Consider the following 25,110-nt stretch of genomic DNA (forward strand, 5'->3'; position numbering starts at 1 on the left):
TAGTAAGCTACTTTAGAGTGTTTGGTAGCAAATGTTATATCAAGAGAAGTGACTACCAGAGCAAGTTTGATGGAAAATGTGATGAGGGAATATTCCTAATGTATTCCACCAAGAGAAAAGCTCTCAAGTGTTTTAACAATAGGACTTAGAGAATTGTTGAAAGTATCAATGTTAGAACTGATGAAACCTCTGAGAAACTTGAGGAAACTAGCAACGAGTGAGCAGTAGATGAACTAGATGTAACCTTCTAGGAACCGGCTGCAAAACAACCAAGTACAAGTAACAGTGCTCCTACATCAGTAGATGCTGATGAATATGAGGATGAAGAGGAAAAGAAAGAGGAATCAGTTAAGATCATTCCTATGTATGTAAAGCTGCATCATGATCCAAAGCAGATCATAGGGGATAAGGATGCAAGAATACTTACAAGAAGAAAGGTCAGAGAGAATTCTTGCATGATTTCTAAATTTGAGCCCAAAACATTTAAAGAGGCACACAAAGATGAAGACTAGATTAAGGCTATGGAAGATGAACTTGACTAGATAGAAAATAATGGTATGTGATCTTTGGTACCCAGACCTGAGCACAAAAATGTTATTGGCACCAAATGGGTTTTTAGAAACAAGCTAAATGAAGATGACACAATGGTAAGAAACAAAGCAAGATTGGTATGTAAGAGATATGCTCAAGAAGAAGGAGAAGAATATGGAGAAACCTTTTCTTTAGTAGCTAGATTGGAAGGAGTTTGAATGCTACTTGCATATGCAACCTTCAAGGGATTCAAAGTGTATCAGATGGATGTGAAATCTGCATTCCTGAATGGAATACTTGAAGAGGAAGTGTATATAGAGCAACCAAGTGGGTTTACCCTATCAGAAGATAGTGATATGGTGTGTAGGCTACATAAAGCCTTGTATGGATTGAAGCAAGAACCTAGAGCATGGTATGAACATTTACACTCCCATCTTGTGAAGATTGGATTTGAAAGAACAAGTGAAGATAGCAATATCTATCTGAAGACAGAAGGAGATCAGATTCTGATCTGTGAAGTGTTTGTTGATGACAAAATTTTTGGTGGAGATGACAAGATGAGCCATGCGTTTGCAGATGAAATGAAGAAGGAATTCAAGATGTCACTAATCGAAGAGATTAAGTTCTTCATTGGACTACAAATTCAACAAATGAAAGATGGTATCTTTATCACTCAGTCCAAGTATGTCAAAGAGGTGTTGAAGACCTTTGGCATGGAAGACAACAAACCAGTTGCAAATTGTCAAAAGAAGATGACTCAACATTGGTGAATGAGAAGGAATACCACTCAATGATTGGTAAGTTGCACTATGTAGTACACATCAGACTGGACATTGCACATGTAGTGGGCATTGCTGCATGTTTTCAGAAAAGTCCAAGAGAATCCCACTTGGTAGTAGTCAAGCGGATTCTTAGATATCTGAAGGGAACTATAGATTATGGATTGTGGTATCCATACAATAATGATTTCAATATCAAAGTGTTTACTGATGCTGATTGGGCTGGTAATGTGGACGACCAGGAGAGCACAACCGATGGTGCATTCTTTCTCTTTGGTAGACTAGTCTCATGGATGAGCAAGAAGAAGAGTTGTATCTCTCAGTCCACAATAGAAGAAGAATATGTAGCAACATTTATGAACTACACTCAGAAAATTTGGATGAAGCATGTATTAAGTGGTTTCAAAGTCCCTGTATCTGAACTGGTGAGTATATTTTGTGATAACACAAGTGCAATTAATATTTCCAAGAATCCGGTATTGCATGCTAGAACCAAGCACTTCGAGCTCAAGTATCATTTCTTGAGGGAGAAAGTTCAGAACAAAGAGGTTGTATTGGAACATGTTTCCAGTAAAGAGCAGTTAGCAAATATATTCACCAAGCCTCTACCAAATCCTACATTTGCCTACTTAAGAGGTAAACTAAAGGTAGGTGCTCCACATCAGTCAGGTATTGCATTGCCATATCATTTTTTTGGATTGATGTATTGAAAGATGCTACTCCTCAGGGGGAGCATCATAGTAGATCATGGATGTTTATGCCTCCACTTTGGCATTGTTGTCAAAGGGGGAGAAGATGTGAAGCAGAGAAGATATCTATAGTATTGAAGACAAATCTTATGGAAGAAGATGTAGAGATATCCTTGTGTATTGCCATCAATGCCAAAGGGGGAGATTGTTGGCATATGTGCAGAGTTTGATATCATGATGGGATTGTATGTTGTCATTGATGTCAATATGTTGAAGTATGAACCGGTATATTGAAGTAAGCAAGCTGGCAAGTGAACTGGTATGATGGTATGAACTGGTATATACAAAAAGTAAACCGGTATGTTGGAGTGTGAACCAATATATGCAAATGTGTACCGGTATATGCAAAGTTTGTATCAGGGTTTCATTTGATATGACTACCGGTTGGTAGTCTCAGCTTCAGGGTTTCTCGTTGATGCATTCCAAGTCTATGTGATTTGATCGACGACATCATGTGATAAGTTAGCATTGAAATGAAGATTAGATCACGTTGCCATGTTAGCCTTGTGTGTGTGAAGAATCTCCTTGAGGATCTTGCATGAAGAAGATTGATTCTATCTACCTTGGGAATGTGCAAAATCTTAGTAAACAGTGGAGACCGTGTGATGGGTTATTAGCTTCCAGAAGTGGCAAAGAATGGGTGATGGAGAACGTCTTGAGATTTGTTCAAGATTGTTTTACCCTATGTAATGTGTTTAAATGGCTAGGATTGGACCAGTTGTATTGTTAACCTAAATGCTTAGGGTTTTAGGTTTTGGCCACTGACCTAATTGTTGTCTATAAGGCTGATGATATTTTTCATTTGAAGTTGTTGGCAAATGAGTGTATGTGAAGTGATTCTTGCCAAACCGGAGAAGTGAGTAGAGATTTGTAGAGTGTAATTGCAGATGTAAAGGAACTAAAGTGTATCTGCCTTGGCATTGAGTGCTGTTATCAGATTAGTGTATTACTTGTTGACTTCTAACCATCTCAGCAATTGGAAAATCCCTTTACCGGGTAGCTTTAACAGGCTTTTTGTAAATCCTTTAACAGGGTGACTCAAAATCATCAAGTTCTTCAAATCCTCTTACAAGGTAACCTTTAACAAGGTTTTAATCTCTAACTGGGTATTTAGCCATCCCTTAACCAGGTGATCCCTAGCAGGATCGGTTCCTAGCAGAACTAGTTGTAAAGTCTTTAACCAGACTAGGCTCCTAATAGAGCGAATTTCAGAAGAGTTCAAGAATAACCTGTGGGTATTCATCCCCACCATGGTTTTTCCCAGTTGTGTTTCAATGTGAAAAATCAGTGTGTTATGTGTGATGCTTTTTCATGTGATGTTTTAGTGTTTTCTGTTAAGCAGTAATGCAAGTTGATCCAATGGTCATTGTATTTTTGATGTATTACTTGCTTAAGCATATGGGTGAAGTTGAGATGAGATAATAGGTTTTGAGAAGATCTAGATGTTACTAGTTTATGTCTTTTACAGTCATACTATGTTTTATCGGCTGTGCCTTGATTTAGTTTGGTGATATTGTTTACCAGTTAGTGCGGTCTTTGCAGTGTAAGTTGTTGAAGAAGTTTTTGTCCATACTGATTCACCCCCCCTCTCAGTATTTGTTGGGTATTTACTAATTCATCATTATTCATCAGATATGTCATCTATGTCATTATATTGGTCTAGTGGTATATTTATGTATCATCTGATATAATTTTGTAATTAAGGGTTGAGAGTTTGGCTGACCTTGTAGTCAAGGTTGATGATTTGTATAAATAGGTTGTATAGTCATGTAATTTGGGTTAAAATGTGGTGTCTGCATTATCAGAGTGGTGTATATGGGCATAAATGAATTCATCCTTTGGTATAGTGTATTGAGAAGAGATTATTCCAAGGAAGACAATTGAGCTTAACTAGAACTATCATCAGGCATTGGTAGATGTTATATTTGTAGTTCATGTAATCCAAATTGTAATCTAAATCTTATTAGAAGGTAGTGAACCTTCCTTGAGGGTTGGAGCCTTCTGGGTCATCTTATTTTGAGCAGTCAGCTCTAGACAATGTGCCTAAATGCACGTGCTTTCCCCATTGTAATAGAAGCCTATGTGTTCAAGAAGGAGAGTCCTAGACTTGATGGAAGCAATTATACTATTTGGATGGACTAGATGGAAGTTTGTTTGAAATGTCTTGGAGATGAGCATTGGAAGATCACAAAGAATGTCTACAATGTTCCTCAGAATAGATTGGTTACTACTGGTGAGATCAAGGATATTGAACACAACATTGTTGGAAATATGATGAAACTGATTGTGTTGCATTGATGTTTTATCATTGATGTCAACACTAGCTATTATCGTTGTTTACTGGCTTCCGGTAGAAGGATTGGACTGGGTAGATTATCAGTTGATTGTCATTGGTATCATATGGATTCAATGGAATAAGTTTGTATGAATAGTTCATATGCTTCTGAAGTATGTTTCAGTCAGTTGGTATTGACTTGATGATTGGATGCTATCTTATGTTCTAGTAAGCCTCCTTTATAGGTCCGATAAGGGTTTCACCAGCCTAGCTTTATTGAAGATCTTTGATGTAATGCATAAGTGGTGTTGGTGCAGCTTCTAGAAGGGATTCAGGATGTTGATGGTAATTGTGTTCGTGCCTCGACCGATTGGTGTCATTTCTTTGGCATGTGTGGATCTAATTTAGGTTCGGTTCTATCTAGGTTATGGATCGGTTTGATGTAACATGTTGGTGGATCCTCTGGTACACTTTTGGGATGTTTTATTGATTGGATGATGTTTGTTTGGCCTTAGGCCTTCATGTTTTATGATTTTATTTTAGGATTATGTAATGTATCTGTGTATGGTTAAAAGTGGATAATTGAAACAATAATATTGTAAGACTAAACGAATTGACCACAAAACCCTAGCCTAACAACAACAAAGATCCACCATAACATATGAAGATCACCTAAGACAGTGCAAATCAATAGAATCAAAAAGATTATACCATCATGTGTCCGCTAGGGTTTGAATCTTCATTCTTCCTATCTCCATTGATCTTTCTTGATATATTTGCTCTCAGCGTTTATGTGTGCACAAGAGCTCAACAAAGAACATAAATGTGGTTGATAGCTTGATCACAAAAAGGCTTGATTGCATAAGATTAATTATAATGCTTGGGAGGATTAGAATGTGTAGGAGGATTGAAAATAAAAGAAGCATCCTCTTATATAGAATACACTATAAGAAATGGAGGGATAAGATTAAGAGGTGTAAAGATAAATGGCTGCCTAGGATTAAAGGTAGGTAGAAGAAATAAGAAAATAATAAAGGGGGTAGGTAGTGTAGGGAATAAGAGATGAATGACATGTGTCATAGGTAAAAAAGGCTTATGAATTAATTAAACAAATAAATATTTATTTAATTAATAGAAGAAGTGGGATCAATTAAATAAATAAAAGTATTTATTTAATTTAGGAAAAGGACAATTTAAATAAATAACTATATTTATTTAAATGACGAAAAAGGCTAGAAGAGGATAAATGAATTAATTAAATAAATAAAGATTTATTTAATTAATAGAAGAATTAGGATAAAATAATTAAATAAATAAAAAAATTATCGGATGTTTTTGTCTTATGGGATTTGGCACATTGCTTTGGAAAATTTTGTCTTCTTCCATTGATAGCAGCTATGGAGTCTACATTTGAAAATTATCCGGTGGGTTTTTTTGGCAAATTGTCATATGGGCTCTATGCAAAACTGATATTATATGTGTTGTGACCGCATTTTGTATGTGATTTTGGGCGGGGTGTATAAACTGATCCGTTAGATACTATAGGTTTATTTTATGAGTTGTGACCGAAGGTTTTCTTCCAGGGTTCTTTCCTCCAGTATGCTCTTTGAATCCTATGTAAAATATTAAAAATATTAATAAAAAAGTTTAGTGGAATAATCCACTTTTATTGAAAAAAAATAAAATTAATTAAAAATATTTATTTAATTATATAAGACAATTTTAGGTGTCTACAGAATCTATTGAATTATCATTTGGGTGGCCAACCTAATTGGTTAGGTCTCGGGTTCGTATAAATATATGTAAGATCTCATTGTAGATCATGGGCAAGGAGCGAATAATGTAATAATAATTTGTACAGAGGATTTGGTTGATCATAGGTGATCGAGTTGGGTTTATATAAGAGGTTTTAGACCTCTGCTATTGAGCTTAACCAAAACTGTAATCTGGCATGTTTGATGCTATCACAGACAGTTCTTCTTTCTGGATTGTTGTCCAAATATTTTGAGGTGGTTGACCTCTCTATAGTTAGTGAGACTCCATTGTGATGAGCAGTGCCCTCTAGGCAGTGTGCCTTCCTACATTTGCAGGCCCCTATTGTAATCATATACTTTTTGCAGAAGTATCATCTGACTGTGGGTAGGATTTCCCACCATAGTTTTTCCCTTTACCGAGTTTTCCACGTATAAATCATGATCTTATGTGTTATGGTTGCATGGTATTGATTCTTTGGTTTTCAATTATGCTTTAATGCTTTAACAATTATTCTGGTAAAAGGTTTTAAGTGCTTTAATTCACATAATCTTTTAACAACTGATTCATCCCTCGTTGTCAGTTGTTCATTGGTTATCCTAACAATTGGTATCAGAGCCTGGTCCTCTTTTTGTAGAAGCTTATCCACTTGAGAAAGATCCTATGGCAACTAATAGTTCAACTATTGTTTATCAAAAGGACAACCCAAGGATTGATGGAAAAAACTATGGAGTATGGAAAATTCGGATGGAGACTAATTTAAGATGCATTAGAAAGGAAATTTGGGAAATAACTCATAAAGGTTAAACTCCTCATGATCCAGCATCTGGCAATTCTGCATCGGCAAACTTGGAAAAGAACATTGAAATTGATTGCAAAGCTAGAGAAGTCCTCTTAAGCACCTTATTAGATCAAACAATCATGGGATTATCAGATAAATCATCGGTGAAAGCTATATGGGACAAGTTGGAGACTCTGAATGAAGGTGATCCCACTGTTAAAATTGCAAAACTTGAATGTTACCAAGTAAGCTATGAAAGCTTGAAGATGGAGGAAGATGAAAGAATTTCTACATTCATGGAAAGGGTAAATGAAATTGTATTAGGAATTTAGTGTTGTGGTGGATCTTTGAGTGAGGAAGAGGTTATTTCAAAAGTATTAAGGGTTTTTCCACCAGCATATAAGATGAAGGTAACTGCAATTAATGAGCTAAGAATCATGCCTAATTCTTCTGTCAATAGAGATACTCTTGTTGGGAAGATAGTTTCTTTTGAGCTTGAAGAATTTGGTCATCTAGGAGCTACAAAGGTTGATACTGCATTTAAGGCATCTACATCATCAACCGACAAGCAAGATTGAAAAGTTTTGTATGCAAAGGAATTCGAAGAGATTAGGAAAGAAAATGAAGAGCATGAGCAACTTGAAGCCCTATTTGCTAGAAGGATACCTAAAGGTTTGACAGGAAGTAAGTATGAAGGAAAATCTCCTTTCAAATGTTTTACATGTAATAAGATAGGTCATTTTGCATCTAGATGTCCTGAAAGGAAATCAAAATTGGAAGAAAGAGCAAGAAGATCTTTTAAGCCTAACCCTGAATATCAGATCAAGCATAAGTACAGGAGAAAAAAAAGCAAATCATGCTACTATGCTGATGAGGAAGGAGTAACTGATGACTCAGAAGAACTGGTAGGAGATTCAGCTACTGGATCTTGCAATGGAAGAGATACGGTAATTTATGCTATGAAGGAAGATGATCCAGAACTAGTTATCAAAAATGAGGAAAAGGCCCTTGCAAAAAAAGTTGAAGACAAAGGTGAATGGGTAATAAACAGTGGATGTTCTCATCATATGATAGGAGACAAAAGAAAGTTTCTAACCCTACAAGAATTTGATGGTGGTCAAGTCAGATTCAGTAATAACAAAGTGTCGCATGTATAAATTCATCTAATGTAAAGAAAACTAGGAATACCAGGGAAATCACGAATCCCTATCCTAATTAGAATTCAAACAAAGAAAACAATAGAATAATGCAAACAATCAAATAGGAATGTAAATATTCAATCAAAATCCCCTATTCCAAGACTGCATATAGCTTCCATTTCTCTTCGCCTCTTTGTGGTATGGTGGCTTTGAGATATTGTGCTGGCAACCTACAACTGACACAAAGATTCAAAGTTCGCGACTCAGAGGAATTGTGAGGAATTAATTTATAGATTACTGGAGAGGATTGAATGAAAGGTTTAAAAAAATTATTAAGAGGTGGAACTCAGGTGAGCTCACATGTTGATTTATAGTTGAACTACTGAATTGGAGGTGAAACAAAATAGATTGAATAGATTAATTGAGTCAACTGATTGAGAAAAAGTTGACTAAAGGATGAAAAATAATGATTGGAGAAAATAAAGAGGAGGAGATAGTTAACTAATTGAAATCTGATTGAGAGCTTTATCTAGAAAAAACTAACTCAAAGATGGAAATAGGGATTGGAGAGACAATTGATTTAATTAATTAATTGATTGAATTAATTAATTTAGCATGTGCTTAAAATTTGACTTGGATTTTCAATTTAATCTTTGCATGATATTTAATTCAATTTAGTATTTGAATATATTTATAACTTGACTTTGATTTTCAATTTGATTTTTGAAATCATGCACATATATTGGAAATTAGAAGAAAATAGATGAAATAGTAAATTAACAGAAATTAGAAGAATTATCAGTTAATTACAAGAATAAGATTAATTAGTTAATTAAATAATGTAAGGAAACTGTTTAATTATTTTAGAAATGGACTTTAATTAAATAATAAAGATTATTTGAATCAAAGGAATTAAATCACAATTAATTAAATAACAAATATTTAATTAATATTTAGAAAAGGGTTAATGATTAAATGAAGAGAGATAGAAATTAAAAATGAATTTATTTAAATAATGAAGATTATTCAAATTGAAGGATTAATCATAATTAATTAAATAATAATTATTTAATTAACATTAGAAAATGGTTTAAATGATTAAATGATGACAAAATTGGAAATGAATTAATTAGTAAGATGATGAGGAAATATGAAATTAGAAGAATAAGATTAATTAACTTAATTAAAAAATAAATGAATTATTTAATCAATTAGACGAATAATTAGTAAATGATCAATGAGACATTTTTAGGTGTCTACATTTTCCCCTCTTTGAGACAAAGTTAGAGTGACATTGTTTCAAAGAAAACGAAAGCTTTCTACCCTTGTATGCGCCAACGGCGCTTAGGGTGTAATCCCACCTCGAGAGATTGTTTATGCATTAAAGGTATGAATGATCTCTTGAAAAAAAGAACAATGTTAGATAGAAGAATAGTTAGTTGATTAGAGATAGAGATAGGTGATGTGAAGATGATATTGAGATAGAATATGAGAGAATGAACCTTAGAATGCAATAGAATAATGTTAGATGATAGAAAATGATTTAGAAAGAGATGATGAGAAAATAATCAACAAACTAGAAATAAGCAAATGAGATGAAATAAGAAAGATTGATTCATGAACCTATGTCATTATTTATTGCTCCTATCATAGACACCCACTAGAGAAATTTCCCTAGAACTTCATCACTTCACATGACAAATAGCAAACAAAGAAAAAGATAATGCCCATCATGGCTCCTTTAGTCACTTTTGGACATCCTTGAGTAGCATAGGAACATAAGCTGTCGCCAAATGATAAAAGATAAACACTGACCTAGACAAAATTTAGCAGCGATACTGACCTTGTTCCTTCGTCCTTAGTTGCTTGACGTGATGGTCAATAATGTCCGATCTTAGAAAGTTGCGGACCCCGTTTAAGATTGACCTGTTTGATTTTGAGTGTATCCTCTTCTGTTTAAGACAAGATAATGATCACATCATACGGATATGATACGATTGATAAGATAGTTGGATCAGTTGATTGCAGATGTTTGACTGGATAGTTGTATCCTTTGTTAACTTCATGCGAAGCATTTGCTGGATATCAACTAGGGTATTTGATTCTTGTAAGACATTTTGTTGCAAGTAATTTGATTGATTTTTTGATTGTTTTTGGATTTAGTAGATTGACATTTGAATGTTTTTGGTTGATTTTTTCAAGACATTTTGTTGTTTTTGGTATATTTTTCTTTTTAATGTTTTTGAATTTTAAAAATTTTCCAATGTTTTTGGATTTTGAAAGGTTTTCCAATGTTTTTGGATTTTGAAAGATTTTCCAATGTTTTTTGATTTTGTGTTTTCCACTATTTTTTGATTTTGTGTTTTCCATTGTTTTTGGATTAACTTTTTCAAGACTTTATATGGATGTTTTAGGATTTTTTTAGATATGCCCCCAATGTGCAAATCTATATGTCATGATGATTTGCAGAATGCATGTGGAGACAATGAATTTTTGACATGACCTATGTTAATTTCAATATGCATGTTGAATATGCATTTCCTATTCGAACAAGGATGACTATGTTTGTTTATCATGTTGTAATACACCAATTGAATTGGAGGTACAAAACATTTCATAGATAAGAAGTATTTATCGATCCTTAAGGTCCCTTGGAACATCCAAATTAACACACTTAGTGACTAGGATTTACAAATGGAGACGCGGAAAAATTCCCCATTGGTTCTTGAAACTTTGGTCTTCTTTTTCTCATGTGTGTGTAAATGAGTTAATTCTCGCTCTTGTGTTCACCAAAGATCCTTAGCATCTTATATGACTAGCTACATGGATTATCCTAACTTCAAAAGCATCCCAAATAGAGCCTCGATGACAACAAGCTTTTAGAGCTCCGATGAGGTTATAGATTGTAATTTCTCAAATATTGATCCATTGCTAGCAGGCATTCATAGCCCTGATGGAGTTACTTGCATGTTCTCATAGTCAAGGTTTTTGTCACACTTGTATGCATGATATTTCAGTTATATATCATTTCTCTTTTTCCTTGAGATGGATATTTGGTGAACACTTTTTCATTTTTATTTTCTTGCCTTGACTTGTAAGTAATGAAACCTACTTGGGTGTGACAATTACAGCAGCGCTGAAGTAGAATTTTAGATTTTTCACTAGTCATATGATCAACTAGGTGTCTAGAATGAATTAGACATTTTCATTAATGTGTTTGAGATATAGCAATTGATAGATTTTGGGTTAACACGTCTCAAATAGTGAAGTCACTACCCAACCATAAGTAAAGCATCGTCACAGGGTAATGTTGAACATGTATGACCTTACGACCTCAAAGACTTCATGTCCGAATATCTAAGAAAGGAGATGACCCTTGTTTCTCTTGAATGCAGACAAATGATAAACTTGGACAGTTGTCTTGGTTTATTGATGCTTCTATATGTAAATGTAGAAAATTTGTGGTGCAATGCATTTGAAAAAGAAACTATATGATGCAATGTTTTGAAGAAAATGAGATGCAATGCGAAAAGTAAAACCTAAACTAACCCAACCCTTAGATATAATATCATTTAAGGTGCATGTTGTTCATAGGGTTAGGGAGTGGATCTCCCTCCATGGTAGCCAAATTGTATGCTCCATTTCCTATAACCCTTGTTATGATAAAAGGACCTAGCCAGTTAGGTTCAAACTTCCCTAGCTTTTCTCATTCTGCTAGGTTCCTTTGGTTCTCATTGAGAACTAGATCTCCCACTTCAAAATTCATTGGGCATACTCATTTATCGTAAATCCTTCTCAATCTATTCTAGTAACCTTGAAAATGATTTAAAGTTGTTTGTCTCTTTTCATCGAGCATTTCAAGCTCTTGTAATCTTGCGACCCAATAGCCTTCCACTGATATGATGTTTTTTAAGGAGACTCTTAAAGATGGTAGTTCTATTTCAATAGGTAGTATCGTGTATGTACCATAGACCAAGGAATATGGTGTTGCTCCTATAGGGGTGCCTACTCTTGTTTTGTAAGCCCAAAGAGCGGGATTTAACTCAAGATGCCAATTCTGTCCTGCGTTAGTGACAACTTTCTTTAGGATCTTCAATATTGTCTTGTTCGTTGCCTCTACTTGTCCATTTCTTTGCAGATAATATGGTGTTGCAAATCTCTATTGTATTTAAAAAATTTCACATAATTCTCTCATTTCTTGATTTTTGAATGGATGTCCATTGTCTATCACTATGCACATTGGAATCCCATACCGACAGATATTGTAATTAAGCATGAACTTTTCTATTTGCTTACCAGTGGTGTATGTAAGGAGAATTTCCTCAACCCATTTAGTAAAATACTTAGTAGCTGTTAAGATGAATTTGTGCCCATTGGAAGAAGTAGGATTGACTTTAACAACTAGATCTAACCCCCATTGTGAAAATGGTCATGGTGATGTAATAGGTTGAAGATCCTGTGCTGGTGCATGAATGAGGTCTCCATGTATTTGACATTGTTTACATTTTTGTACATATTTATTAGCATCATTTTCCATAGTTGGCCAATAGTATCATGTTCTTAACAATTTCTTTGATAGTGGCGGGCAACTTTGATGTGCCCCAAAAATTCCATCATGGACCTCCTTTAGGGCAATTTGAGCTTCTCTTTCATCAAGACATTGGAGAAGGGTTCCATCAAAGCCCTTTCTATGCAATGTGTCGGCAATAATAGTATGTCTAGATGCCTGTCGAATAAGAGTTTTCTTTTGATTTCTAGATAAATCAGGAGACATATGTTGAGTATGTAAGTATGTGTATATCTCATTATACCACAGGGAATCTGGACCCACAATTGCGCATACATATTCTAATGAGGGAATCTCATATGCCGGTATAATAAATTGTTCTATAATAAAATCAAACTGAGTTTCATTATTAGGCATATTTAGTAGAGACCCTATTGTAGTCATGGCATCGACTGCCTTGTTCTGCATCCTTGAAATCTATTCAAAAGTGATGTTACTAAAATGTTCTTTGTAATCTTCTACCATTTGTTTATAAGGCAATAGTTTTTCATCTTTTATGTTATAGTCATCATTGACTTGATTTATAATCATTTGTGAGTCACCGTAGACCTATAAATCTTTTATCATCCACTAGACAACAATACGAAGTCCTATGATGAGAGCTTCATATTCAGCTGTATTATTTGTATAGGGAAAATTTATTCTTAATGACTTAGGGATAGAATCACCTTGAGTGGTGATGAAAAAAATCCCAACTCCAGCTCCATGATTTGTATATCACCCATCAAAGTACAATTTCCACATGGTAGATATTGTCAATGTAAACACAGATTCATTAGAAAAATCTATTAGTAGCGGGTGACTGTCTTGCAAAGGAGCCTTTGCTAACTGATCTGCTATTATCTGCCCTTTGATTGCCTTTCTATCCACATATTCTATATCAAACTCACTTATAATCATGACCCACTTATCCAATCTTCTAGTCAATGTTGATATGCTTAACAAATATTTGAGTGGATCAAAGCGTGCTATGAGTTGTACTTTGTGACTCAGCATATAATGTCTAAGTTTATGAGATACGAAAATTACTGCTAGACATGATCATTCTATAGGAGTGTAATTAAGCTCATATCCAATTAAGGTTCTACTTATATAGTAGATTGCACTTTCCTTTCCTTGATCAGCATGTCATTCCAACAAGGCTCCTAAAGATGAGTTTGTTGCCGATATATATAGTAATAGGGTTTCTCCTGGAGTAGGTGGAACTAACACTAGAGTATTCAGAAGATAATCTTTTAAAGCTTGAAAAGCTTCTTAGCAGTGTTCTGTCTCGTTAAAGGCAACTCCTTTTCTGAGTAAATATTCGAATGGATGACATTTATCTGCCAGTTGTGCTATGAATCTCCTTATGGACTATAGTCTTCCTTGTAACCATCTTAACTGCTTAAGTGTTGATGGAGGCTACATATCCATGATTGCTTTGACTTTCGCAAGATATACTTCAATTCCTCTATTAGACATAATAACCCCTAAAATTTTCCCTGTTGTTACACCAAACACACACTTTTTGGAGTTTTGTTTGACACTGTATTTCTCTAATCGATCAAATATCTTTGAAAGGACTTCAAGATGACCTTCTCCTATCTGTGATTTAGCCAGTAGATCATCCACACAATCTTCCATGATATTATGGATCATATCATGAAATAGTGTCGTCATAGCCCTTTGATATGTTGCTCCTGCATTTTTAAGACCAACCATAATTACGTTCCAGTAGTATGTCCCCCATGGACAGGTAAATGTCATCTTGTGTTGATCTTCCACTACAATCCTGATCAGGTTGTATCCCAAGAAACCATCCATTAATGAAAGCATTTCATTCCCAGTAGTTAAGTCAACTATCATGCCTATGTTGGGCAATGGGAAATCATCCTTAGGACATGCTTTGTTTAGATCTCAGATGTCAAGATAGATTCTTATGCCCCCAGTGGGTTTAGTCACAGGTCCTAGATTGGATATCCATTCTGCATAATCAGTAGGTCAAATGAAGCCCACATCCAACAGCTTTTGGAGTTCTATTTTGACTAGTAATGCAATCTATGGATGCATCTTTCTTAGCTTTTGTTTTTATGGTTTAATTCTTGGTAGAAATGGTAAATGATGTAACACCAATTCTAGATCCAAGCCTGGCTTATCCACATAGGACCAAGCAAAATTGATAGGATGTTATTTGAAAAAATGCATGAATTTGTCCTTTTCTTCTTGTCTCAATGATCTTGCTAAGTGGATATTATGTACAACTTCTCCTTCTACTATACTTACTTCTTCATTTTCTTCCATGAGTAATGCTAAATTATCCTTTTCAATAGGGAGGTTGTCTAACTCACTCTTGCCTTTAAGGTCACTTCGATCCATATCTTTTGTTACAGAGGTGCTTGCCTCTCCAAAGTATGTTGTTCTATCCAGGTCTACAACAAATCCTACCTTGCGATCACCTTGTGGAAATCCTTCTCTGACACTAAGTAATTGTGCAATAGCTTCATCATTCAAGCCAATCTAGAGCTGGTTTTCCTTCTTATCCCCAATAAATCAAATGTGAGTGTACAAGGGATAATTCATTACTCCCTTCTATTGTAACAAATTTTGATAACATGCATACCTAGTTATTTGAGGGACCTGGTATATTTTCATCATCTATAGGCAATTTGTGATACCTTATCATGTCAATTGTTTATGGGTTGGAATCATGATTAGATAGAAACTCATAGTCGTGAGAATCTGTCTCACTTGCTATGTACATTTCAGCTTCTGAGGTTGTATCACTTATCTCCTCTTGTTCTTGCATCTGATTTTGTTGTAGATTGGTGGGCCTCCTTTGTATGGGGGTCACCCTTCTTAAACCTAGTATAAGTCTTTTTACTCTTTCTTCATCTCATTCATTGGGTAAAGCTTGAGTTGTTTCCCTTGGCAGAAGTAATGACAATAACTAAGAATTTGGCTCATTTACTGGTGCTAATCCTGTGTTTGTTACCATAGCTTCTTGTGCGGATGTATGAGATATTGTATTGTTGGGTGATTCTATGCTAGGTTCTTGTAGAAGTTGTCTCATATCTTCACTATCTAACTCCACACTAGGCGATGTCGGTACTTTCGTTCATTTCTGAGATGAAGAGGGAAACACTCGTGTTGATGACTAACTTTGAGATATGTACTCTGAGGGTAGCCTTGGTCTGTTCAATATATCCAATGTACATTGTCTTACTTCTGTCATATTTGGTACATGTTTATATCCTAACCCTTGATTATTTGGATTGTCGTTTGGTACAACCCTTTCTGATCTTCCTTTCTTTTGTAACCCCAAGCCTGTGGTACCATCATACCCATTTTTTTGTAGCATCCTGAATCTGTTGCCATACTGATCTAAAGGTAATCAGGGTACTGTCATGTCATCTTCTTCTCTGTATATCCAATGATTGACATCTTCATTTAGAGATTATTCTTATAAATCACCCCATCTAATGAAAGAGCATGAATCTTAGTATCTAACTATTTCTTTTCCTTTGTCTTGTTTCATTACTGCATTTTTAAGTTTCCCAAAAGACCTAGTAGAGAGAGACAATTGTTTTCCAATTGAGGTACTTGAAATAGAGTATTCTCCAGAACACATATCTTTTATCTATAAAGAAGATGTTGTAGGCACATTCTTCTGTGTTTCTGTGATTGTTAATGACTCCATTTGTGTAGTGAGTGGTGCTTCTTGATTAATTGGTACCTAGTTATCTATGTTGGTACTATGGATATGTTGCATTGGTTTTGTCATTGATGTCAACACTTAGCAACACTTATCCTTCTGGAGATATTTGCTTATGTTCACCGACAAGTTCAGTTACTTATGCATAGTCACCGGTATCTGTTTCATCGACTGGTTATATTGTTCATCGGCACTGAGGATGACTTGTTATCATCTGGAGATCACTTGGTTATGTCGAAGACATGGTTTGGACACTTGGGTTTTGATGATTTTTTTATTGGTCTAATTGGGTTGACATATTTGTTGTTACTGACAAATTGGTATAGGTTATGGAATGACACGCATTATCTATTTCAAATTAGCATGACACGTTATGGAGATGGTTTAATCAATTGGTATTATTTTTGAGCTGACATGATGCATCGCATATTGACTTACTTGTTGTAATTTATTTTATTATAATATTCTTAGTGAGCCGACCTACACATTTGGTCTTAGGTTTTGGTATATATGTAAGATCTCATTTTTGAGATAAAGAGAGATATGTAAGGTTATGGTATTGTAACATAGTATGTGTGAATATTGAAGATCATATGAGCAGACCATGGAGAAGGGGGGAGTAGTTTGTATTTGTAACTAGTTCTATGAACTAGTTGTATCTGGTATTTGTAATGCTTTGGCATTTGATGTCAAAAGGGGAGAGATATCTATGGAAAAGCATAAAAACATTATCCTTTGGGGATAGATTACTCATTGGGGGAGAGATTTTTACTCTTTGTATTTGTATTTTGTATTTCTGGTATTGATCTATTTTGGAGATTGTTCATATTTGGTTTTTGGCATTTTTTCTTTGGCACTTAGATGGTTTTTCCATCTTGTGTTGCCATTAATGCCAAAGGGAGAGATTGTTGGTATTATGGATATGTTGCATTGGTTTTGTCAATGATGTCAATAGTTATCAAGACTTATCCTTTCGGAGATCTTTGGCTATGTTCACCAGCAAGTTCAGTGACTTATGCACAGTCATTGGTATCTAGTTCACTGACAGATTATATTGTTCACCTACACTGATGATCACTTGTTATCATGTGGAGATCACTTGGTTTTGATGATTTGGTTATTGGTCTAATCGAGTTAACATATTTGGTGTTACCGACAAATTGGTCTAGGTTATGGACCGACACGCATTATCTATTCCAGATCAACATGACACATTATGGAGATGGTTTAATCAATTGGTATTATTGTTGAGCCGACATGATGCATCACATATTGACTTACTTGTTTTAATTTATTTTATTGTAATATTCTTAGTGAGCCGACCTACACATTTGGTCATAGGTTTTGGTAAATATGTAAGATCTCATTTGTGAGATAAAGAGAGATATGTAAGGTTATGGTATTGTAGCATGGTGTGTGTTAATATTGAAGATAATATGAGAAGACCATAGAGAATGGGGGAGTAGTTGGTATTTGTAATTAGTTCTATGAACTGGTTGTATCTGGTATTTGTATTGCTTTGGCACTTATTGTCAAAGGGGGAGAGATATCCATGGAAAAATATAAAAACATTATCCTTTGGGGAGAGATTACTCATTGGGGGAGAGATATCTATAAAAAAACATAAAAACATTATCCTTTAGGGAGAGATTACTCATTGGGGGAGAGATTTTTACTCTCTGAATTTGTATTTTGTATTCTTGGTATTGATCTATTCTGGAGATTGTTGATTTTTGGTTTTTGGCATTTTTGCTTAGGCACTTAGATGGTTTTTCCATCTTGTGTTGCCATCAATTCCAAAGGGGGAGATTGTTCATATTATGGATATGGTGCATTGGTTTTTTCATTGATGTCAACACTTATCAACACTTATCCTTTTGGAGATCTTTGGTTATGTTCACCGGCAAGTTCAGTGACTTATGCACAGTCACAGGTATCTGGTTCACCAGTAGGTTATATTGTTCACCAGCACTAAGGATGACTTGTTATCATCTGGAGATCACTTGGTTATGTCAAAGACATGGCTTGGACACTAGGTTTTGATGATTTAGTTATTGGTCTAATCGGTTTGACATATTTGTTGTTACCGGCAAATTGGTCTAGGTTATGGACCGGCACGCGTTATCTATTCCAGATCAACATGACACATTATGGAGATGGTTTAATCAATTGGTATTATTATTGAGCCAACATGATGCATCACATCTTGACTTACTTGTTGTAATTGATTTTATTGTAATATTCTTAGTGAGCTGACCTACACATTTGGTCTTAGGTTTTGGTATATATGTAATATCTCATTTGTGAGATAAAGAGAGATATGTAAGGTTATGATATTGTAACATGGTATGTGCAAATATTGAAGATCATATGAGCAGACCATAGAGAAGGTTCAAGGAAAGTTTGAAGGAGATAATCAGAGCTTAACCAGTACTGAATCCAGCATTGGAGATGCTACGTTGAGGAGTACATTATCATTGGATTTAATCATCCAATTATAGTCAATGTGAATCCTATTTTGTGATTGAGTAGTAAGCTCTAGGCGGTTGTCCTTTTTGCATATGCAGACCCCATTTGTATACACATACTATCTATAGTAGTATCATCTGATTGTGGGTAAGGTTTCCCAGCATGATTTTTCCCCTTTCAGGGTTTCCACTTACAAATCTTTGTTTTATGTGTTGTGGATGTTGTTTCTCTTTCTATTTCATGGATTAAGTTTCACTGATATTGATATTAACTATTAATCTGTTTACCAGCATTAAGTTTGGTTTACTAGTATTAAGTATCAAGTTTGATTAAGTTATATTTGGGTTGAAATTATTAGACAACTGATTCACCACCCCCTCTCAGTAGCCTCTGGGTCCTAACAATCTATACTTTCCTTTAAGTGATTACAGTGTTGGAATGGATTTGGATCACCCTTTACAGTGATTTCAATGTCATTGTACGACAATTTGACACATTGATTAAATGTTGATGGTACAACTTGCATGGTGTGAATCCATCGACAGCCCAATAACATGTTGTACCCTAGTTCTCTATCCAACACCTGGAAAGTAACCTCTATTGCATTGGTTTTGTCATTGATGCCAACACTTAGCAACACTTATCCTTCTGGAGATCTTTGCTTATGTTCACCGGCAAGTTCAGTTACTTATGCACAATCACTGGTATCTGTTTCACCGGTAGGTTATATTGTTCACTGGCACTAAGGATGACTTGTTATCATCTGGAGATAACTTGGTTATGTCAAAGACATGGTTTGGACACTTGGTTTCGATGATTTTTTTATTGGTCTAATCGGGTTGACATATTTTCTGTTATCGGCAAATTGGTCTAGGTTATGGAATGACATGCATTATCTATTCTAGATCAGCACGACATGTTATGGAGATGGTTTAATCAATTGGTATTATTTTTGAGCTGACATGATGCATCGCATCTTGACTTACTTGTTCTAATTGATTTTATTATAATATTCTTAGTGAGCTGACCTACACATTTGGTCTTAGGTTTTGGTATATATGTAAGATCTCATTTGTGAGATAAAGAGAGATATGTAAGGTTATGGTATTGTAACATGGTATGTGTGAATATTGAATATCACATGAGCAGACCATAGAGAAGGGGGGAGTAGTTGGTATTTGTACCTAGTTCTATGAACTAGTTGTATCTGGTATTTGTATTGCTCTGCCATTTGATGTCAAAAGGGGAGAGATATCCATGGAAAAACATAAAAACATTATCCTTTGAGGACAAATTACTCATTGGGGGAGAGATTTTTACTCTCTGCATTTGTATTTTGTATTTCTAGTATTGATCTATTCTGGAGATTGTTGGTTTTTGGTTTTTGGCATTTTTTCTTTGGCACTTAGATGGTTGTTCAATCTTGTGTTGCCATTAATGCCAAAGGGAGAGATTGTTGGTATTATGGATATTTTGCATTGGTTTTGTCATCGATGTCAACACTTATCAAGACTTATCCTTCTGGAGATCTTTGGTTATGTTCACCGGCAAGTTCAATGACTTATATGCACAGTCACCGGTATCTGGTTCATCGACAGGCTATTGTTAACCTACACTAAAGATCACTTGTTATCATGCGGAGATCACTTGGTTATGTCAAAGACATGGTTTGGATACTTGGTTTTGATGATTTGGTTATTGGTCTAATCGAGTTGACATATTTGGTGTTACTGACAAATTGGTCTAGGTTGTGGACCGACATGCATTATCTATTCCAGATCAACATGACACATTATGGAGATGGTTTAATCAATTGGTATTATTGTTGAGCCGACATGATGCATCACATCTTGACTTACTTGTTTTAATTTATTTTATTGTAATATTCTTAGTGAGCTGACCTACACATTTGGTCATAGGTTTTGGTATATATGTAAGATCTCATTTGTGAGATAAAGAGAGATATGTAAGGTTATGGTATTTTAGCATGGTATGTGTGAATATTGAAGATCATATGAGAAGACCATAGAGAATGGGGGAGTAGTTTGTATTTGTAATTAGTTCTATGAACTGGTTGTATCTAGTATTTGTATTGCTTTGGCATTTAATATCAAAGGGGGAGAGATATATATGGAGAAACATAAAAACATTATCCTTTGGGGAAAGATTACTCATTGGGGGAGAGATATCTATAAAAAAACATAAAAAAATTATCCTTTAGGGAGAGATTACTCATTGGGGGAGAGGTTTTTACTCTCTGAATTTGTATTTTGTATTCTTGGTATTGATCTATTCTGGGGATTGTTGGTTTTTGGTTTTTGGCATTTTTGCTTTGGCACTTAGATGGTTTTTCCATCTTGTGTTGCCATTAATGCCAAAGGGGGAGATTGTTCATATTATTGATATGTTGCATTGGTTTTTTCATTGATGTCAACACTTATCAACACTTATCCTTCTGGAGATCTTTGGTTATGTTCACCAGCAAGTTTAGTGACTTATGCACAGTCACCAGTATCTGGTTCACCGGTAGGTTATATTGTTCACCGGCACTAAGGATGACTTGTTATCATCTGGAGATCACTTGGCTATGTCAAAGACATGGCTTGGACACTTGGTTTTGATGATTTGGTTATTGGTCTAATCGGTTTGACATATTTGTTGTTACCGGCAAATTGGTCTAGGTTATGGAACAACACGTGTTATCTATTCCAGATCAACACGACATGTTATGGAGATGGTTTAATCAATTGGTATTATTATTGAGCCAACATGATGCAATGCATCTTGACTTACTTGTTGTAATTGATTTTATTGTAATATTCTTAGTGAGCCGACCTACACATTTGGTCTTAGGATTTGGTATATATGTAATATCTCATTTGTGAGATAAAGAGAGATATGTAAGGTTATGGTATTGTAACATGGTATGTGCAAATATTGAAGATCATATGAGCAGACCACAGAGAAGGTTCAAGGAAGGTTTGAAGGAGATAATCAGAGCTTAACTAGTACTGAATCCAGCATTGCAGATGCTATGTTGAGGAGTACATTATCATTGGATTTAATCATCCAATTATAGTCAATGTGAATCCTATTTTGTGATTGAGCGGTGAGCTCTAGGCGGTTGTCCTTTCTGCATGTGTAAACCCCATTTGTATACACATACTATCTATAGTAGTATCATCTGATTGTGGGTAAGGTTTCCCACCATGATTTTTCCCCTTATAGGGTTTCCACGTACAAATCTCTATGTTATGTTTTGTGGATGTTGTTTCTCTTTCTATTTCATGCATTAAGTTTCACTGATATTGATATTAACTATTAATCTATTTACCGGCATTAAGTTTGGTTTACCGGTATTAAGTATCAAGTTTGATTAAGCTATATTTGGGTTGAAATTATTAGACAACTAATTCACCACCCCCTCTCAGTATCCTCTGGGTCCTAACAATCTATACTTGCCTTTAAGTGATTACAGTGTTGGAATGGATTTGGATCACCCTTTACAGTGATTTCAATGTCATTATATGGGAATTTGACACATTGATTAAATGTTGATGGTACAACTTGCATGGTGTGAATCCATGGGCAGCCCAGTAACATGTTGTACCCTAGTTCTCTGTCCAACACATGGAAAGTAATGTTTGTTGTTATAGGTCCTCTTTACACTGGTAGCGTAACTATACCTTTTGAGGGACACTTTTCATCATCATATGCTTTGATTTTTATTCTCTTTGAAGAATCAATGTGAAGCTCAGAATATCCGAATGCCTTAACCAGCTTTAATGTACTAATGTTGAGACCAGCTCCTCCATCTATAACTACTCTTATGATTCTTCTCTTATGTATGTAAGCTTCTATATGTAGCGGGTTGTTATGGATAAGTCTATCACTAGGATTATCATGTTTTGTGAATGCAATGTGGGTGCCCTGTGTCAAATTCCCCACCATGGATTAAAAGGCATTTTCATCTATATTTATATCCACTACTGAATCTTGAAGTGCTTTGTCCAGTATAGCTTTATGAGTTGGGGATATACATAATAGTTCAAATAGTGATATTTGTGCTGAATGTTTTCTTGAGTTGCTCAACAATATTATAAGTCCGTACTACTGGTGGTGGGTTTGATGGTACTCCTTGTAAAGTTACTTTAGATTTGTGATTAACTATTGCACAGTCTCTGTCTCTGGGAGTTATCGTGATTGTAGCCAATGTATCATCTCTTATGAAGGAACTGTCTGTAACATATGTTGTGTTATCAAGTTTTATGTCGTATCCCTCCCTATAGTCATCATGTGCAAGTTTGACATCCATGATATGTGCTATAAGTTAATCTTCAAACCATCCCGAATGAAATGTTTCTTCATGCCCCTAGCCCATAAGAAAGAGATTCTCGTCTTCATCATATTTTGGTGCTTCTAACAACATGCAAATTTGGTAATCATCATTATGAGTCTCTTAATATTTCTCATCATTATCAAGTGCTTCTTGTGAATCATAGTTTACGAAATCTCTTGAGCTAATCGCATGAATAGTATAGTCATAGGAGACTTTTGTGTAGTTAGTTGTATTATCCTGTGTACCTGATGTAGATGCCTTCCCTTTGTCATGTTTGACAAATGGATCCTTAAAGATAGTGTGAGTCGTGTTTTTGACATTTTGTTGGTACCAATCATGATGTCACCTTGATCGATCATGCCTTGGACTAAGTTTTTCAATTTATAGCAACTTGCACTTTTGTGACCTTTAGTACTATGATAGTCACATATATCACTATCATTCCACCATGTAGGTTTGAAAGGGCCTAGTTCTTATACTCTTACTTCTGGCAAAGTGATCATGTTTATCTGTATCAACTTTTTTAACGTGGATTCAATAGGTTCCCCTAGAGGTGTGTAATTCCTTCTTGGAGCATTTACCCTTGGAAATATTGTGTTCATAGTTTGTGCAGTGTTTACATTTGTCAAGACAGTGTTATTCTTTGTGTGCGAACTAAATGATTGACTTGGACCTTGTAAGGACAAAATCAGTTGAGTTTTGTTCACTGTACAGGTGTCTACAACACCATCGTTGGTCACATTTTTGTGTTTTGACCAAAATTTGGTTTTATCATTATTGTTGTTGTTGCCATATTTTATGAGACCTTGTTCTACTAGTTTGTTCTCACACTTTAGGGATTTTCAATGATTTGTTTAAATGTGGTCAAACATTGCATTTGTATCCGGTACTTGATTTTAGGGATTAAGTTTTTTGTGAACATGTCAAAGTGCTCTGATTCTAGAATAATAGTCTTGCACCTCCTATATAGAGCTCTCCATTGTTGTATGAAGGACGCAAATGTTTCATTCTCGTATTGTTTTGCGGCACATAAGTCCATCAAAGTGACTGGGGTTACAATGTTATGCGAGAAGCTAGCAACAAAGTGTTCAGCTAATTCACCCCATGATGTGATGGTTGGTGGTAAATGTGAAAACCACTCCAAGGTTGAGCCTCCCAGACTTTTAGGAAACAATCTCATTAGATAAGTGTCTTCAGTTGCAACCTCTATATATATCGTAAAAAACTCTCTGATGTGATCTCTAGGATCACCTTTCCCTAGATATCTGTCAAATTTTGTCATTTGAAAATATTATGGGAGAGGTGGCATGTATAATGTGTGATCAAAAGGATAAGGACGTAAACCTGTATTGTGTAGCTCTTTTTATCATTACCAAATTGCATAGTTGTCATCTATTGTTGTAGATTCTGTACTTGTTGGGATAGAATATCCGTTTGAGTCAGAGGTACACTTTGTGCATGTATATTTCCCACAAAAGGATTCATGGTAGTATAACTAGGATGTTGTTGAAAGGTACCATAATAGATCCTAACAATATTCCTAATGAATGTGTGATCCTAACAGAGTGATTGCATGACTGTGTAAAGGCATTTGCATGATGGGTTCTGCATGAATGCGTAACCTGGTCTGCTCGATTGTTTGAGCCTGTCTATGTGATTGCGTGATGATGTAAACACGATTGTGTGATTCAGAATTTGTTCTACAAATCCATACAAACCTGCAAAAAATTTAAAAAATCCATACAATCTGCAAGATTACACAAAAGAAAAAATGAGGTTAAATTGTTGTTAGTTCACGTCGGGTTCACCAAAATGTTGCATGTATAAATTCATCTAATGTAAAGAAAACTAGGAATACCAAGGAAATCATGAATCCTTGTCCTAATTAGAATTCAAACAAACAAAACAATAGAATAATGCAAACAATCAAATAGGAATGTAAATATTCAATAAAAATCCCCTATTCCTAGACTGCATATAGCTTCCATTTCTCTTCTCCTCTTTGTGGTATGGTGGCTCTTAGATATTGTGTTGGCAA

Source organism: Cryptomeria japonica, chromosome 9 (genome assembly GCF_030272615.1).
Source record: "Cryptomeria japonica chromosome 9, Sugi_1.0, whole genome shotgun sequence".
NCBI lineage: Eukaryota > Viridiplantae > Streptophyta > Pinopsida > Cupressales > Cupressaceae > Cryptomeria > Cryptomeria japonica.